This window comes from Sus scrofa, chromosome 8 (genome assembly GCF_054392235.1).
Source record: "Sus scrofa isolate SSC_HxYL_T2T_F1_AM1 chromosome 8, Sscrofa_HxYL_maternal_Yorkshire_Landrace_v2.0, whole genome shotgun sequence".
Classification (NCBI taxonomy): domain Eukaryota; kingdom Metazoa; phylum Chordata; class Mammalia; order Artiodactyla; family Suidae; genus Sus; species Sus scrofa.
The window spans coordinates 42678853-42695029 of NC_139390.1; the positions used below are offsets into that span (position 1 = coordinate 42678853).

Consider the following 16177-nt stretch of genomic DNA (forward strand, 5'->3'; position numbering starts at 1 on the left):
AGTTCCCATCGTGGCTCAGAGGAAATGAATCTGACTAGGAAGCATGAGGACACAGGTTCAATCCCTAGCCTCACTCAGTAGTCTAAAGATCCAGCATTACCATGAGCAGTGGTGGAGGTCACAAACACAGCTCAGATCCTGAATTGCTGTGGATGAGGTGGCCGCTACAACTTTGATTCGACCCTTAGTCTGAGAACCTCCAGTTTCCCAGGTATGGCCCTAAAGGAGTCAGAAAAGAAAAAAATAAAAAAAGAAGAGCCAGGACTTTCAGGTCCTCACAGGTCAAGACCAGGATTCTGGCTCTCCATGTGGATGTGAGAAAGAATCCGGGATGATGAAGGAAAACACATGGAGGGCTAAGGAACACAAGATTTTGGCAGCAGGTGTCGCTCTAAGACAGAGACAGAATAAACCTGTGTTTCTCAAAAATCAGTGCCATTGAAGCACATCTTCCCAAAGCCAATTTTAAGATTCCTGTGTCATCTGCTTCACCCATGCACACATACCTGGCTGTATGGCTACTGTCTCCATTCCCTTCACATCCCAGGGATCTGTCTTTTGCTCCAACAGGCGAACCAGGTCTGGCTTAGAGATAACATACTCTGTTCATTGGAAAGAAAAACACTCGTTTTCCTAGAGATTCACCAATATCCAATCTAGGATTGGACTCAGGTGCAAGAGCTGGCACTGTGGAATGGTAAGACATTCTAGGCAGTAATTTCCCCAGATACTGCCTTTTGAAAGCACATTGCAGACCCTGAGTGACAGGTAAAAATCAGTTCCTCTCTTCCCCATCTAAGGACTCCTGAGTCAAAAGTAAAGGGTCCAAATCTGATTTTAAGAGGCCGGCAGAGCTCTTTATACATATGAACTGCCAGAACTGCAAATAATCTAAAGTGAAGGAGGCACCTTTCCTCAAGGAGGACTTCGGTTACAATGAGGATGCCTCATTATGAAGCCTTTCTACCTGCACCCACCAACTCTCAGTTACTCCTAAAATGGTGGGGTCTGAAAATCTATTGTATGGGCAAGAAAATGGCAGGAGACATTCTGCAAATGCAGGATCCCACACCCAGTGGGAGAAAAGGAATTCTGGAAGGAAGGGGTCCTCACCCAAGGAGACCAGGTGCCTACAGATCTCTATCATCACATCTCTGTACAGGTCCCGTTGACCGAGATCCAGACATTCCCACTCCTCTGGAGAGAAATCGATGGCCACATCCTCAAATGTCAGAAGTCCCTGAAATGGAAAGGGCACATGCCATGTGCCAAAGCTGAGGTCATTATGTGACTCAAGATGAAAGCAGCAAGTCAAAAGAAATGCTTTGAATGTTTTTAATGTCTTCAAACATTCAATACTATATATTTGAAACAGTAGTATTCTCTACCATATTTCTACCTCCCTTAAAGGGGATGACACGGGAGCCATAAAACTGTTCTAGACATGCCTTCCCATGGTGATGTCTCACCAACGGAAGAGTTTCAACCCTTGAAAGGTAATGATTCATCGTGACAATGCATGCTCCACAGGGATCCTGTGCACAGACAATGCTGAAAAGGCTCTGGGGCAGAGTGACAGCCTTTTTAAGAGCTGATCCTGACTACCCTATGTGCACAAGGAAAAGGTACTTGAGAACATCCTCACCAGGCAAGAGTATCAGAAGGAGAGAATTCATGATTCTTACATTCTCAATTCATGGCATTTCAGGAGGAAAAGCAGACACAGACTCCAACCTAGGACAGGACGGTTACCTGAGAAGCTGCCATTTCCTCCTCTTCTTCCTCCAGTTCTGGGTCACTTTCTCATCAGTACTGTGTGGAGGAATCACATCAGCATCTTGAGAATCCACCATCATAGGTAAAAGCTATTTCACCTGAGTCCACCACACCCACAAGCTATATTTCCAAGGCCAACTTTGAAATGTTGAAAAGGCCAAACTCTCCCGCCTTTGTCTCAGAAAAGATTCAGGAACAGTCCCTTCCTACAAGGAGAACAAAGTGAGATTGTTCCTGCTTGGATACATGTGTTCATCCCCATACAGATGTCCCAACATTCGGCTCACATAGGGTATGGGGGCCGCACTGACTTTTCCCTTCAAAAGCCCTATGGGGCAGACTCTCTTGCCTCTCTTTGGGCTGAAGCTTGCTCGGAACTCCCACAAACACACGCAGGAGCTCACATGCTTACCTCCTTGGCCTCACCTTACAATCCTCTGGAGCTCTTAATGAAACAACACTGATGCTCCCTGAGGAACAACAGACAGCGTCTCTGGGAGCACACATCTGATGCTCTTTCTTAATACTGGTCATGGAATTGCATCAAGGTTGTATGAAGTTTTGTTCTAAGAATTCTTCCAAAATGACCCTGAGTCCTTAGGCCTTTTCTTCCCCTTCCTTCCCAGGGCCACAAGGATTCATAAAAGTTTCTGCTGTGTGACCACCTGTTTGCAGGTAACAGAGCCTCCATCTTCAGAGACCAGGAGCATGAAGCTGTTTCCATCAAAGAGCAAATCCTTCTGTTCTTTGTGTGGAACCCAAAAGAGTCAAAGGGATCCTCAGAGAGAACAGGCTGCAGGCATCTCTCACCCTCACTTCACACTAATGGTGAAGCTTCAGTCACCAACACAGGGTGGCGCTGGCAGCAAAACAGCTGCCCAGAGGAGAGGAACACCAGTGAGCCAGAACTAAAACCTCATGGTGGGGTCAGTTAACTTTGGACAAGGGGACAAGGACACACCACAGGGAAGGACAGCCTCCACTGGAAACGGTGCCAGGAAACCTGGCCTCCACCTACCACATGCTGTCTCTACCGCACACAAATCCAACCAAAAACGCAGTTTTCCACATGGAGCCCCTCTTGCATCCTCTGAAACAGACACCCTCAGAACTCAGTCCCACCTAGGAAGTGTCTCCCCATGTTTCCTCAGTTCTCCTTACATTGTCCTCCCAGGGTCACCTCCATTGTCAGGAAACCCAGCTCCTGTCTGCACAGACACAGCCCCCTGATGTCCTGAAGCCAAAACCACCATGAATCCAAAGATGGTGGAGCTTTAATAGCAGAGGGGGGGGGCCGGCAGGTCCCACCTGGAGCCCAGGGGGAGCCAGAATAGACACAACCCCTCCCAGCTGCCTGCAGAGCCCCCCGCTGCTGCCAAGCCCCTGCAGGCACCCTGGGTCACAGAGGAGAGCCTGCCCCTTGACAGACCCCACCTCACCTCCCCTCTGTGGAAAGTATAGGCCTCAGACTAGGAAACATGAGGTTGCAGGTTCGATTCCTGGCCATGCTCAGGGGTTTAAGGATCTGGCATTGCCAAGAGCTCTGGTGTAGGTCATAGATGTGACTGGTATCCTGCCTTGCTTTGGCTGTGGCTTAGGCCCACAGCTGTAGCACCAATTTGCCCCTAGCCTCAGAACCTCCAAATACTTCAGGTGCAGCCCTAAAAAACAAAACAAATTTATAAACAAATAAATAAAATATTAATATATATACATATATATATATCTTGCCCTTGAGTTCCCACTGTGGCTCAGTCATAACAAACCCAACTAGTATCCATGAAGATGTGGGCTCAGTCCTTGGCCGCCCTCAGTGGGTTAAGGTTTCATCATTGCCATGAGCTCTGATGCAGGTTGCAGAAATGGCCTGGATCCATGGAGTTCCCGTCATGGTGTAGTGGTTGCCGAATCTGACTATGAACCATGAGGTTTCTGGTTAGATCCCTGGCCTTGCTCAGTGGGTTAAGGATCTGGTGTTGCCTTGAGCTGTGCTGTAGTTGCACACGTGGCTGGGATCCTGCATTACTGTGGCTCTGGCATAGGCCAGCAGCTATGGCTCTGATTTGACCCCTAGCCTGGGAACCTCCATATACTACAGGAGTGGCCCAAGAAGTGGCAAAAAGACAAAAAAAAAAAAAAAAAAAAGAAAAGAAATGGCCTGGATACTGAGTTCCTGTGGCTGGGGTTCAGGATCGCAGCTGAGCTTGGATTAGACACCTAGCCTAGGAACTTCCATATACTGGGGGTGCAGCCCCAAAAAGAAAAAAGAAAAGAAAAGAAAACAAAAACAAAAGTCTTGGACAATTTCACACAGCTAGTAAATTGCAGAGCATAACAGGAAGAAAAAAATAATACTTTTAAGTAAGGTTGTATTTTTTGTTGTTGTTGTTTGCAGGGCTGCACAGAGGTTCCCAGGCTAGGGAGGTAGCCACTGACCTTCACCACAGCCACAGGAATGCTGAATCCTTAAGCCACTGTGCAAGGCCTGGGATGGAACCCACATCCTCATGGATACTACTCGGGTTCATTAAACACTATGCCACATCAGGATCTCCAGAAGGGATGTGTTTAAAAAGGATTCTAGGAGTTCCCATCAGGGTGCAGTGGTTAACAAATCTGACTAGGAACCATGAGGTTGCGGGTTCGATCCCTGGCCTTGCTCAGTTGGTTAAAGATCTGGCGTTGCCCTGAGCTGTGGTGTAGGTCGCAGACATGGCTCGGATCCCGCATTGCTGTGGCTCTGGTGTAGGCCGGTGGCTACAGCTCAGATTCAATCCCTAGCCTGGGAAATCCATATGCCATGGAGTGGCCCAAGAAATGGCAAAAAGACCAAAAAAAAAGGATTCTAGTACAACAGCGAGGAAACTAACAAAGCACTCAAGCACTCCAAGTGTTCCTGTGCCCCTTCTTCCCAAGCATACCAGAAAACCAGTCTGTCTAATGTGTCAGAACCAAGTCATTAAGTAAACCAACCATGAAGAGCACAGAACCAGAATGGCAGGCACTGGTACCACCCCAATTCAAGCTACCCACATTTCTCCGTTTATTAAAAGCACTTTTTTTTTTTTTTTTGTCTTTTTAGGGCCGCACCTGGGGCATACACAGGTTCCCAGGCTAGGGGTCTAATCTGACCTGTTGCTGCCGGCCTATGCCACAGCCACAGCAACTCCAGATCTTTAACCCAATGAGCAAGGCCAGGTATTGAACCGGCAACCTCATGGTTCCTAGTAGGATTTGTTTCTGCTATGCCACGACAGGAACTCCTAAAGCATTTATTTATTTATTTTTGTCTTTTGTCTTTTTGAGGGCTGCACCTGAGGCACATTGAGTTTCCCAGGCTAGGGGTCTAATCAGAGCAGTAACCTCTGGCCTATGCTAGAGCCACACCAATGCCAGATCACAGCCATATCTGCAACCTACACCACAGCTCACAACACCGCCGGATCCTCAACCCACTGAGAGGCCAGGGATCAAACCCACCACCTCATGTTTCCTAGTCTGATTCATTTCTGCCACGACAGGAACTCCTAAAAGCATTTTCTACTGTTGCAGAAACCGCAAAAACCATGGCAATGGAAGAAGACAAACAGCACTCGGAGATATGGAAAAGCAAGGTTTATTCAGCACCGGTGCCGGGCTCTGAGGAGTCACCTCCAGAGTCTGAGCACCAGGTCTTTGTTCTCAGTAACTTTTATACACTACAAGGTCTTTATTTTCCCATGTAAGCATCCCGGACCTCCCCCATCCCCAAGCAGACAGTGTTCCTCCCTAAGAACCTGAGCAAGCAAGGTTACAGAAGCAGAACTGATAAGCAATGCTGGGTACCTGATTAGCAGGGCTGCTGGCTTGGACAGAGAGTGCACAGTTGTTACATTATTACAAGAAGGGTGGCATAGTGATGAGCACAGCTGGAAAGGCTTGCAGCTGCCTTCTTAGCCAAGGGGGGGTTGTTCTTTAGTTAAAACTCCATTTCATTCCCCTCTCTTGATGTTCAGGGTGCATCTGCACCCTTTACAGATCATCATTAGTCATAACCCTTTGGTAGCCTCTAATAAGTAGCAGGTGGGAGGCTGTTTTTCTTTCAACCATGGTTCTTATAAAACCTTTTATAATATTTATCAGGAGAGGTACAAGGCAGGGAACAAGTAGGCACCCTGTGAGTATAACCATGATTATTCCGACCATTGTCTTAATTCCTCCCAATCAAGAGAACGATTTACCAAAGAGACTGTCTGTATCCCATCCTTTCCAAGTTTGTGCAGGCACATGGGCAAGTTTAGTCATGCGGTCAGCAATTTTTTTTCTACCACCTTTCCAGTGTCGTCTATTTGTAGACAGCAATTACTTAAGTTAAATTTTCCACAAACCCCTCCTTCAGAAGCAAGTAAATAATCCAAGGCCAAGTGATTTTGGTAGACTGCACTGCACATTTTAGTTTGTTGTTGGGCCAATATAGTCAAGGCCCTTGCAGTGTCATTTGTTACAAGTTCCAAAACCGCCTGTAGTCTGATGATGCGGTTCAGCATATAGATAGGGGTGCGATATCCCCAAGAGCCATCCTCTGCCCAGGTGGCAAGTCAATGATATTGAATTATCCATTCTGGGGGCCATTCATCATCTTTCAAGTCTCCAATTTGAAGAGCTCTCCGGTCTCTCTGGGCACCCTGTGCCCTATATATAGGAACTCCCAGTTGCTCCCCTAGTGACAGCGGGAGCAGGAAGAAGGAAGGTCTGATTGTTCCCAGTACACATGCCCCAGCCCAATTTGGGGGGAGTATGGAATAGGCCATTTTTCCACAAATCCAATATAATCCCTTTGGTGCCCGCCACTGGATATTAGTACTGATATCTTCCCATGCTTGTCGAAGGTGGGAAAAGTTAGATAAGGGATTAGGCTTGGGCTCTGAGCGATTGGAGGATGACCACCATTGAGTCTTTTGGGCAATCAGATTATAATACCTTAGGCCTAAACATGTTAAGCTTCCAACTGAAACATTAAACCATCCTCCCCGCCTCGCAAGACAATTTCTCCCTATAATAGCAGTTCTGAGGAGCCATACTCCATTGGTGAGTTGGGGGTATGCAGTCTCATTATGAGGCTCTAATGGGTCCAGTTCTCTGGCTTGCCAAGGCCAGTGGTCTCCTGTGTTCATTCCCCCACATACATAACAAGAGGAGACCTTGAGAGTTTGTGCAATAGTTTCTGCCAGGGCTAAGAACAAGTTCTTAGTTGTGGCTGGAATGGGAGGTGGGGTGTTTCTTATCTCTTCATAAGAGGAATGAAAGACGCTGTGAGAGGCAGCTTGGAGTGCAAACGTGATTCTCTGGAAATGTAGCACAGCTCCAGGGTCAAGGCCTCTTCCGTCAATGCAAATGCTTATTTTGAAACCCTCCTTCCATTTGGGCTCACTGGAATTGAAAATAGTGAAATTAACTGGGTTACAAGCTTTAGTCTGGCAGTCTGGAGGGGCTGTACCCTTTTGAAGGACAGCTGTTTTGTCTCCCTTATTCCAGGTTGCCCAGGCCACACAGCTCCAGTAAGTGCATTCCAGGCAATTGCTCCAGGTGGTCCCCCAGCACATATATTTATGCTGGAGCCTATATTCTCTTTCCCATGATGGGCTTCCACATGGTTTAGTAGAAGTCCATGACCCATTCATAGCTTCACAGGCATCAAAAAGTATTGATACTGTCAACTTGGGGTTGGTAATTTGGGTCTGATTAATTAGCTGCCCTGATTTATGAGAGTGCCAGACTTCTAACCATTCCTCAGTTGGTGAGTATCGTGGATCAAAGCAAGTATATTGGTCTCCCTGTTGACAGATAGAATAAGTGGTCCTGTTGTGAGTACAACTTCCATGAATTTCTCCAGAACAGGAGAAATGAGTGGAGTAAAGCAAAGTCCATATAACCCCTTGATCTGATCGGGTCACTCGAATACGGGTCACATGAGGACATGGATCCTGACAGAACTAAAGGGGACCAGATTAACAGCAACAGGCAGCAAACATACATGTTGGTCATAAGATAACAGTATATGACAGTTAGAGAGTCTCTTGTGGAAGGGAGGTAAGGCAGTTTATTTTACCAGGCTGCCAATTCCTCAAGCTTCAGCCCTGCGTTGACTGACCAGCTTTCTGGCTGTTGTCCCCGGGCTGCCTGTCTGGCAGCTGCATCAGCACTATGGTTTCCTTTTGTCACTGGGACATCCCCCTTTTGGTGGCCTTTATAGTGGATAACTGCAGGGCTTTGAGATCATCATCTCCTTCTCTGTATTGTCAGGCGAAGAGGTCTCTCTGGATCGAGGGCAGTCTCCCACTCTCCACGGTCGTCAGCTGTGCCAGCCAGCTTTACTCTAGAATTATGGATCCAAGCATCTATTCCTGTTACTTTAAGAGCAGTGGGGGTGGTTAGAATTACAGTATAGGGGTCCTTCCATACCAGCCTCAAAGGCTCCTTTTTCCAGTCCTTTATCCACACCTGGTCCCCCGGCTTGTGGGGGTGTATTGTTATACCTAAGGACACAGGTATTCTGTCTGTGACCCATCTATGTATCTGAGAAATAGTGAGCCCCAGTCCTTGTAATTGTTTATGTAATTCCAAATCTCCCAACTCCCTGGTATTTCCTTTTAAACTGATTAGTGGAGGTGGCCTTCCATATAAGATTTCAAATGGCAAGAATCCTATTCCCGCTCAGGGTGAGCATCTTACTTTTAAGAGGGCCACTGGCAACATGTCTATCCAGGGCAAGTCAGTTTCCTGATGTAACTTTGCCAGGGTCTGTTTAAGTGTTTGGTTCATGTGTTCTACTTTCCCTGAATTTTGAGGGCGATAAGCAGAATGTAGTTTCCATTGGATCTGTAAAGCTTTTGCCACCTGTTGTACTGTTTTGGCCACAAATGCCGGTCCATTATCTGACCCGATGGTCAGAGGCATTCCATATCTGGGAATAATGTCTCTCAGGAGTGCCTTGGTTACTTCCCTTGCCTTTTCAGTTCGGGTAGAGAAGGCCTCTACCCATCCTGAAAAAGTACAGATAAAAACTAGTAAATATTTGTACCCCTTACTAGGGGTGACCTCAGTAAAGTCCACTTTCATATCCTCAAATGGGGATAGTCCGCAGTGCTGTGCCCCAGCTGGTCTGTGGGGCCCCTGGTGGGCATTATTCTGTAAACAGGTTACGCATCTTTGGGAGACAGAGGAGCAGAGTGCAGGAAGATGAGCAATGAGATAGTACCAGCCCAGTAGGGTCTCTAAGGCAGTTTTGCCCATGTGGGTTAGCTCATGTTCTTGGCGGACTAGTTTGTAGGCCAGCTGTTCTGGAATGTAAACTCGGTGGTCCTGTGTGACCCACCATCCCATTTTAGTTTTAGTTCCTCCTTCCTCCCTTATCCATTTTTCTTCCTCTGGAGAATATTTGGGGACAGCTGGCACTTCTGGGGCCAGCAAGACCTTAGGTTTGTCTGGCTGTTGTCCCCGGGCTGCCTGTCTGGCAGCTGCATCAGCACTATGGTTTCCTTTTGTCACTGGGACATCCCCCTTTTGGTGGCCTTTATAGTGGATAACTGCAACTTCTTTAGGTTCCCATACTGCCTCTAGGAGCTTTAAGATTTCAGCCTGGTTTTTAATTCCTTTTCCTTCAGCAGTGAGGAGCCCTCTTTCTTTATATAAGGCTCCATGGACATGTAAAGTTGCAAAGGCATATCGTGAGTCGGTATAGATATTAACTCGCTGGTCTTGGCTGAGTTCCAGTGCTCTGATTAAGGCCCATAATTCTGCCCTCTGTGCTGACCAGCCTTGAGGAAGCACCTCTGCTTTTATCACTTTTAAGTCAGATACCACAGCATATCCTGCCATCCTTTTTCCATCCTCCATAAAGCTGCTGCCATCAGTATATAAAACCAGGTCAGGATTTTGGAGTGGTTTATCAGTCAAGCCAGGCCTGCTGGAAAACACCTTATCTAGTACCTCCAGGCAGTTATGGTCTGGGGGCCCCGCTTCATCTGGCAGAAAAGTGGCTGGGTTCAGAGTTCGTACAACCTCCAATTTTACCCGTGGATTTTCACATAGTAACCCTTGATATTGAGTCATTTGTGCATGTGTGAGCCAATGGTGGCCCCTGATATCCATTAGGGTTACAACTGAGTGTGGGACTTTAACATTGAGGTTTTGTCCCAGGGTCAACTTGTCAGCCTCTCTTACCAACAAGGTGGTAGCTGCCAGTGCTCGGAGGCAGGGAGGCCATCCAGCAGCAACTGAGTCAATTTGTTTAGACAGATATGCCACTGGCCTCTGCCAAGGCCCAAATTCTTGAGTCAAGACTCCCACAGCCATCCCATTTTTCTCATGAACAAAAGGTTAAATTCTCTGGTTACATCAGGAAGTCCCAAGGCTGGAGCCTCAGTGAGTTTGGTTTTGATTGTCTGAAATGCTGTCTCCTGGCTTGGTCCCCATTTAAGGGGAGCCTTTTCTTCCCCTTTTAGAGCCTCATACAGAGGGCTGGCCAGGTCTAAAAACCCGGGGATCCATATCCAGCAGGATCCTGCTGCCCCTAGAACTCACGAACCTTCCGGTGGGTGGTAGGGACAGGAATGGCACAAACTGCCTGCTTACTTTCAGTCCCCAGCATTCATCAGCACTGCATGATGTTTAAGCCCAGATACTTGACTTGTTTTTTGCAGATTTGTGCCTTTTTCTTTGATACCCGATACCCTGCCTCCATCAGTAGGGAAAGGAGAGCTCTTGTTCCCTCTAGGCACTGAGCCTCCGTGGTGCCAGCTAGTAAGAGGTCGTCAACATACTGTAGCAAAACACAGCCCAGTTTTTGTCCAGGAAATTCAGCCAGGTCAGCAGCTAAGGCGCTACTAAAAAGAGTGGGAGAGTTTTTGAATCCTGTGGGAGTCTAGTCCAGGTGAGCTGTTCCTTTGTCCCTGTATGTGGATTCTCCCATTCAAAAGCAAATGGGCTGACTGGCAGGTGCCACCCAGAGGCAGAAAAAAGCGTCTTTTAAGTCCAGGCAAGTAAGCCATTCAGCAGTGGAGGGGATCAGCCCCAGCAGGGTATATGGGTTAGGGACGGACAGGTGTAATGTGACTGTTGCTTCATTTATGGCTCTCAAGTCCTGTACTGGGCGGTAGTCCTGTGTTCCCGGTTTTTTCACGGGCAGTAAAGGGGTGTTCCAAGGGGACTGACATTTTATTAACAGTCCATTCTGAAGCAGCCTATCCAGGTGAACCTGGATTCCCAGTCAAGCTTCTCTGGGAATTGAGTATTGCCGTAGTTTTACCAGTTGAGCTCTGGGTTTTAGATCAATTAAGACAGGAGCGTGGCATTTTGCCAGTCCTGGTGGGTTTCCTTCAGCCCAAACCAATGGGTATTTAGTCTCTAGTTCTGGGGGAATTGTCCCCATTTCTGAAGGGGAAGAGTACAAGCACCATTCCTCTTCTCTTTTTACAGCAAGAGCCATGATTAAAGGAGAGGGGGGTTCTGTCAATTTAAGTTGGGCTGATCCATCAGTAGAAAAGGAAATTTGTGCCCCCATTTTAGCCAGCAGGTCTCTTCCCATCAGGGAGACTGGGCAATCAGGCAGGTAAAGAAACTCATGTATTACTTCATGGCCTCCTAACTGACATCATCGAGGACCGCAGAAGGGCCTGTGGGTTTGTTTACCTGTGGCCCCAACAATGGTGGTTTCTTTCCCCAAGAGGGGAGCCACAGGTTGTGTAACCACAAAAAGTTCAGCACCTGTGTCAACCATAAAGTCTATGGGGTGGCCCCCTATTTGAATTCTGACCATAGGCTGATTAGGGAGAGTCATAGGCTCAGTTGGAGAGAGCCTGGTCCCCCCTAATCAGACTCAGCTAGGCCAATCAGGTTGGTGCTGAATGGCTCAGATCAGTACCGGCTAGGTGGGGCCTTGGTCTTTTTCTCAGGATGGTTGGGGCATTCATTTTTCCAATGTCCCTTTTCTTTGCAGTAAGCACATTGGTCATGTTCCAGGGGACTCCTTTTCCCTGGCCTTGTGCCTTGTCCCCTACAGGGTGGTCCCAGTGGGGGCACCGGTTTTGACAGGGCAGCTGCCAGAAGAGTCACTTTTTGTTTCATTCTCTTTTCTACATCACAGTGGGCCACCTGGTTTCGGTGAATAAAAACCTTGTTGGCTATTTCCAACAGTTTAATGGCATTCTCTCCTGCAAAGCCTTCTAATTTCTGTAGCTTTTTGCGGATTGGGCTTGTCCCACAAAGGCAGCATTTATCATCCGTTGGTTCTCAGGGGCCTCAGGATCAAAAGGAGTGTAGGTTCGGAAAGCCTCACATAGTCTCTCATAGAATTTGGCTGGGCTTTCATTTGGCTCTTGTGTATCTCACTGATCTTAGCTATATTAGTGGGCTTTTTAGCCCCTGCTTTTGCCCCCTGTAGGAAGGCCTGCCAGTACCTCTCTAGGTTACGTTTCCCTTCTTCAGTGTCATAGTCCCAGTGGGGGTTTTCTTCTGGGAAGTCTTCCCTCACCCAGTTTGCCAAGTCTGCTCGACCCCCCGCATTGGCCTGAAGCCATTTTTGGGCTCCTGTTACAATTCACCAGTGCTCTTCAGTGTCAAATAGAGTAAAAAGGAGTTGCCAGCAGTCTATCCAGGTGGGACAGTGTGTCTGGAAAATGAATTCTAAGAGATCAATCAGCACTTGAGGCTTTTCAGAATATGAGGGAGTATAGTGTTTCCATTTGAGGAGATCAGCAGTGGAAAAGGGCTGGTAATAATAAAAACATCCCCCCTCTTGTATGGTCCCATTGGGGGTGATTTGCTGTGGTCCTCGTGTCTCCCGTAAGGGCATTTGCAATGCTGGAGTGGCTGCTCCCTGAGCTGACCAGAGACGCCTGCTCATAGGTTCTGGAGAATCTGGCTGCGGGGGTGATATTGCCTTGGGAACTTCAGAAGCAGAAGGAGGAGGAGAAACAGAAGGCAGTGGGCTATCTGGCATCTGGGGACCTTTGGCTCCTGGAGGTGGGGCCGGCAGCACATAAGGTGGTGGCATAGGGGGCAAGTCCTCAGGTTCCCCTTGATAAATAGGTGGCACCTTCTTTTGAGACAAGGTTTTCTTCTTGGACTGGGCTACTAGCACCCTACACTGTCCCTGGTCTGTGGTTCAGAACCGAACACATGGGGGCCTCAAATAGGCAATTTCCAACCATTGATCAATATACAGAAATGGGTCTGGGTGTCCAGGGTCTCCTGTTATAACATTATATACTGCTGCAACTGTGAACACATCTAAGGTCCCTTCTGGAGGCCAGCCAACACCAAAGGAGGGCCACTCTAGGGTAGAGAGTACACAGTTTTCCAGGACTCACCTTAACACCATAATCTCTAGAAAATCCTTTCTTAAAATTCTTAACCATATACTCTAAGACAGTGGGCTTGGAAGCTGATTTACCCATTGTGTGAAGTCCCACCCTGTGCCGGTGACGCAAGACAAACAGTGAGGTCAAGGCCTCAGAATCGCTTCGTCCGCCTGACCGCTCCCCTGGAGGAGATATTTCAGGTGCCTCTTAGCATAGATGGGTCTGTATAAACCCCAACGTCAGGATCCCCCCGAAGAGGGCCACCATAAGCTGTATGAGGGTCGCCGCGTAACTGCAGGTTAGGACTCACTCTGGCTATGTAGTCCAAAGACGGTGGAGCATGGGCTCTTGTTCTCTCCAGTCACTCACACACACACACCAGAATTGACAAGCCTCCCGATCCCAAGGGAGCAAACCCTGACCTGAGTGACCCTTTGGTCACTGAGAGGTGATCAGTCTCTCCTTCTGCCGTATGGCGGGTCCTGACTTGGGCAGATGTCCCCGGGGCACTCACCAGTCTGACGTCCTGTCCAGGAACCTGTTTCCACTCTCCTTCTGAGTCCATTCGGGAAGTGGCGTGGGCCAAGGCCATGGCCCGAGTGAGGGTCTGGATCTGGCAAAATGGCCAGTGAGTACTATCCACCTGTCACTGGGCCGGCGACCATGGCCTCCCCCGGTTCCCTGACAACGGTGACACAAGAAGCCAGCTCGGTTGTCGGCTTCCTGGCCAATGCACCAAAATGTTGCAGAAACCGCAAAAACCATGGCAATGGAAGAAGACAAACAGCACTCAGAGATATGGAAAAGCAAGGTTTATTCAGCACCGGTGCCGGGCTCAGAGGAGTCACCTCCAGAGTCTGAGCACCAGGTCTTTGTTCTCAGTAACTTTTATACACTACAAGGTCTTGATTTTCCCATGTAAGCATCCTGGACCTCCCCCATCCCCAAGCAGACAGTGTTCCTCCCTAAGAACCTGAGCAAGCAAGGTTACAGAAGCAGAACTGATAAGCAATGCTGGGTACCTGATTAGCAGGGCTGCTGGCTTGGACAGAGAGTGCACAGTTGTTACATTATTACAAGAAGGGTGGCATAGTGATGAGCACAGCTGGAAAGGCTTGCAGCTGCCTTCTTAGCCAAGGGGGGGTTGTTCTTTAGTTAAAACTCCATTTCACTACTACAATTATCTTCCAGCTAAAAACCTTCTATTGGTCCTTTATTATGTTTAGAAGGTAACTCTTCAACCTTGGCTTGCATCCTAAATACTTGGGAAGTCTGCAAGGCCACATCCCCAGTTTCTATGTTTCCAGTCGATGCTGCAGGCCTGGGGCCCATGGTCTGCAGAAACATGGCTGAACAGGCCCATCAAAGCAGGCAGTGTAGGATCACCTGGCCAGCCTCCCCTCCACCCCTTCCCTACACCAAACAGCAATTCCCAAACTGTGGACCACAGCACTATTTCACTCACCTAACGCGGATCCTACCCCGGACTCCACAGGCTGGGGAGGCCCAGGGAAATGCTGAGAGGCCGGGGTCAGCTAAACCCTGGGCCTTTCGGCCGGACACCCGCTCACCTCCAGCGGCTCAACCCCCAGGCCCAAGGGTGAGATGCCTTAAGGACCAGGGAACTAAGACCTTGACTCTGAGCCCCGGTCCGGGATGCACTGAGAGATCTTGGCGCAGTGATTGGCAGTTTGCCCGCCCCCCCCCCCCCGCCCCGCCAGAAGTGGGCGGGCCCATTCTGTGCTTGCTCAGTGACAGAGGCGGGCCGGAAGAAGGCCAGAGCCAGAGGGCGGGGAGTGGGCCTTTCTGAAGTGGTCTGAGCTAAGTAGGTTTCTGTGCATCATGGGATTCTGGAACAACATTTTCCTTATTACGGCTTTGTATTTGTCTTTCTTGGGGACCATTTTATTGGTTTAATTAAATATCCCAAATTAAGATTTTGGTTCTTTTTTTTTATAATGATTTTTATTTTTTCCTTTATAGCTCATTTACAGTGTTCTGTCAATTTTCCGCTGCATAGGAAGGTGACCTAGTCAAACATACATGTATACATTCTTTTTTCTCACATCATCATGCTCCATCAGAAGTGACCAGACATAGTTCCCAGGGCTATGCAGCAGGATCCCATTGCTTATCCATTCCAAGGGCTATAGTTTGCATCAATTAACCCCAAATTCCCAGTCCCTCCCACTCCCTCCACATCCCCCTTGGCAACCTCAAGTCTGTTCTCCATGTCCATGAGTTTCTTTTCTGTGGAAAGGTGCATTTGTGCTGTATATTAGATTCCAGATATAAGTGAAATCATATGGTATTTGTCTTTCTCTTTCTGACTTACTTCACTTCATGTGAGAGTCTCTAGTTCCATCCAGGTTGCTGCAAATGGCAATATTTTGTTCTTTTTGATGGCAGAGTAGTATTCCATTGTGTGTATAGACCACATCTTCTTAATCCAATCATCTATCGATAGATATTGAGGTTGCTTCCATGTCTTAGCTACTGTGAATACTGCTGCAATGAACATGCGGGTGCATGTGTCTTTTTTTAAGGAAAGTTTTGTCCGGGTATATGCCAAGGAGTGGGATTGCTGGGTCATATGGTAGTTCTATGTATAGTTTTCAAAGGCACCTCCATACTGTTTTCCATAGTGGTCAAAGCAATTTACATTCTCACCCACAGTGCAGGAGGGTTCCCTTCTCTCCACACCCTCTCCAGCATTTGTTCTTTGTGGCCTTATGAATGATGGCCATTCTGACTGGTGTGAGGTGGTATCTCGTGGTCATTTTGATTTGCATTTCTCTAATCATCAGGGATGTTGAGCATGTTTTCATGGGCTTGGCGGCCATCTGTATATCTTCTTTGGAGAAATGTCTCTTCAGGTCTTTTGCTCATTTGTCCATTGAGCTGTTGGCTTTTTTGCTGTGGAGTTGTAGAAGTTTGTATATTTTAGAGATTAAGCCCATGTCAATTGCATGGTTTGAAACTATTTTCTCTGATTCTATAAGTTGTCTGTCTTATTTTATTTTTTTGTTGTTGTTCTATGGTTTCCTTTGTTGTGCAAAAGT

At 47.8% G+C, this 16177-nt stretch overlaps 1 long non-coding RNA gene across 1 annotated transcript; it reads right to left on the reverse strand.

Annotated features, from left to right (window-relative positions):
* Positions 1-473: 473 nt before the first annotated feature.
* Positions 474-14756, reverse strand: LOC102161965 (uncharacterized). Its single transcript, XR_014812507.1, has 5 exons — positions 14581-14756; positions 13630-13838; positions 1753-1812; positions 1114-1240; positions 474-602 (listed from the first exon to the last, which is right to left on the reverse strand). It is a non-coding gene; the product is annotated as an uncharacterized LOC102161965 (long non-coding RNA).
* Positions 14757-16177: the final 1421 nt, after the last annotated feature.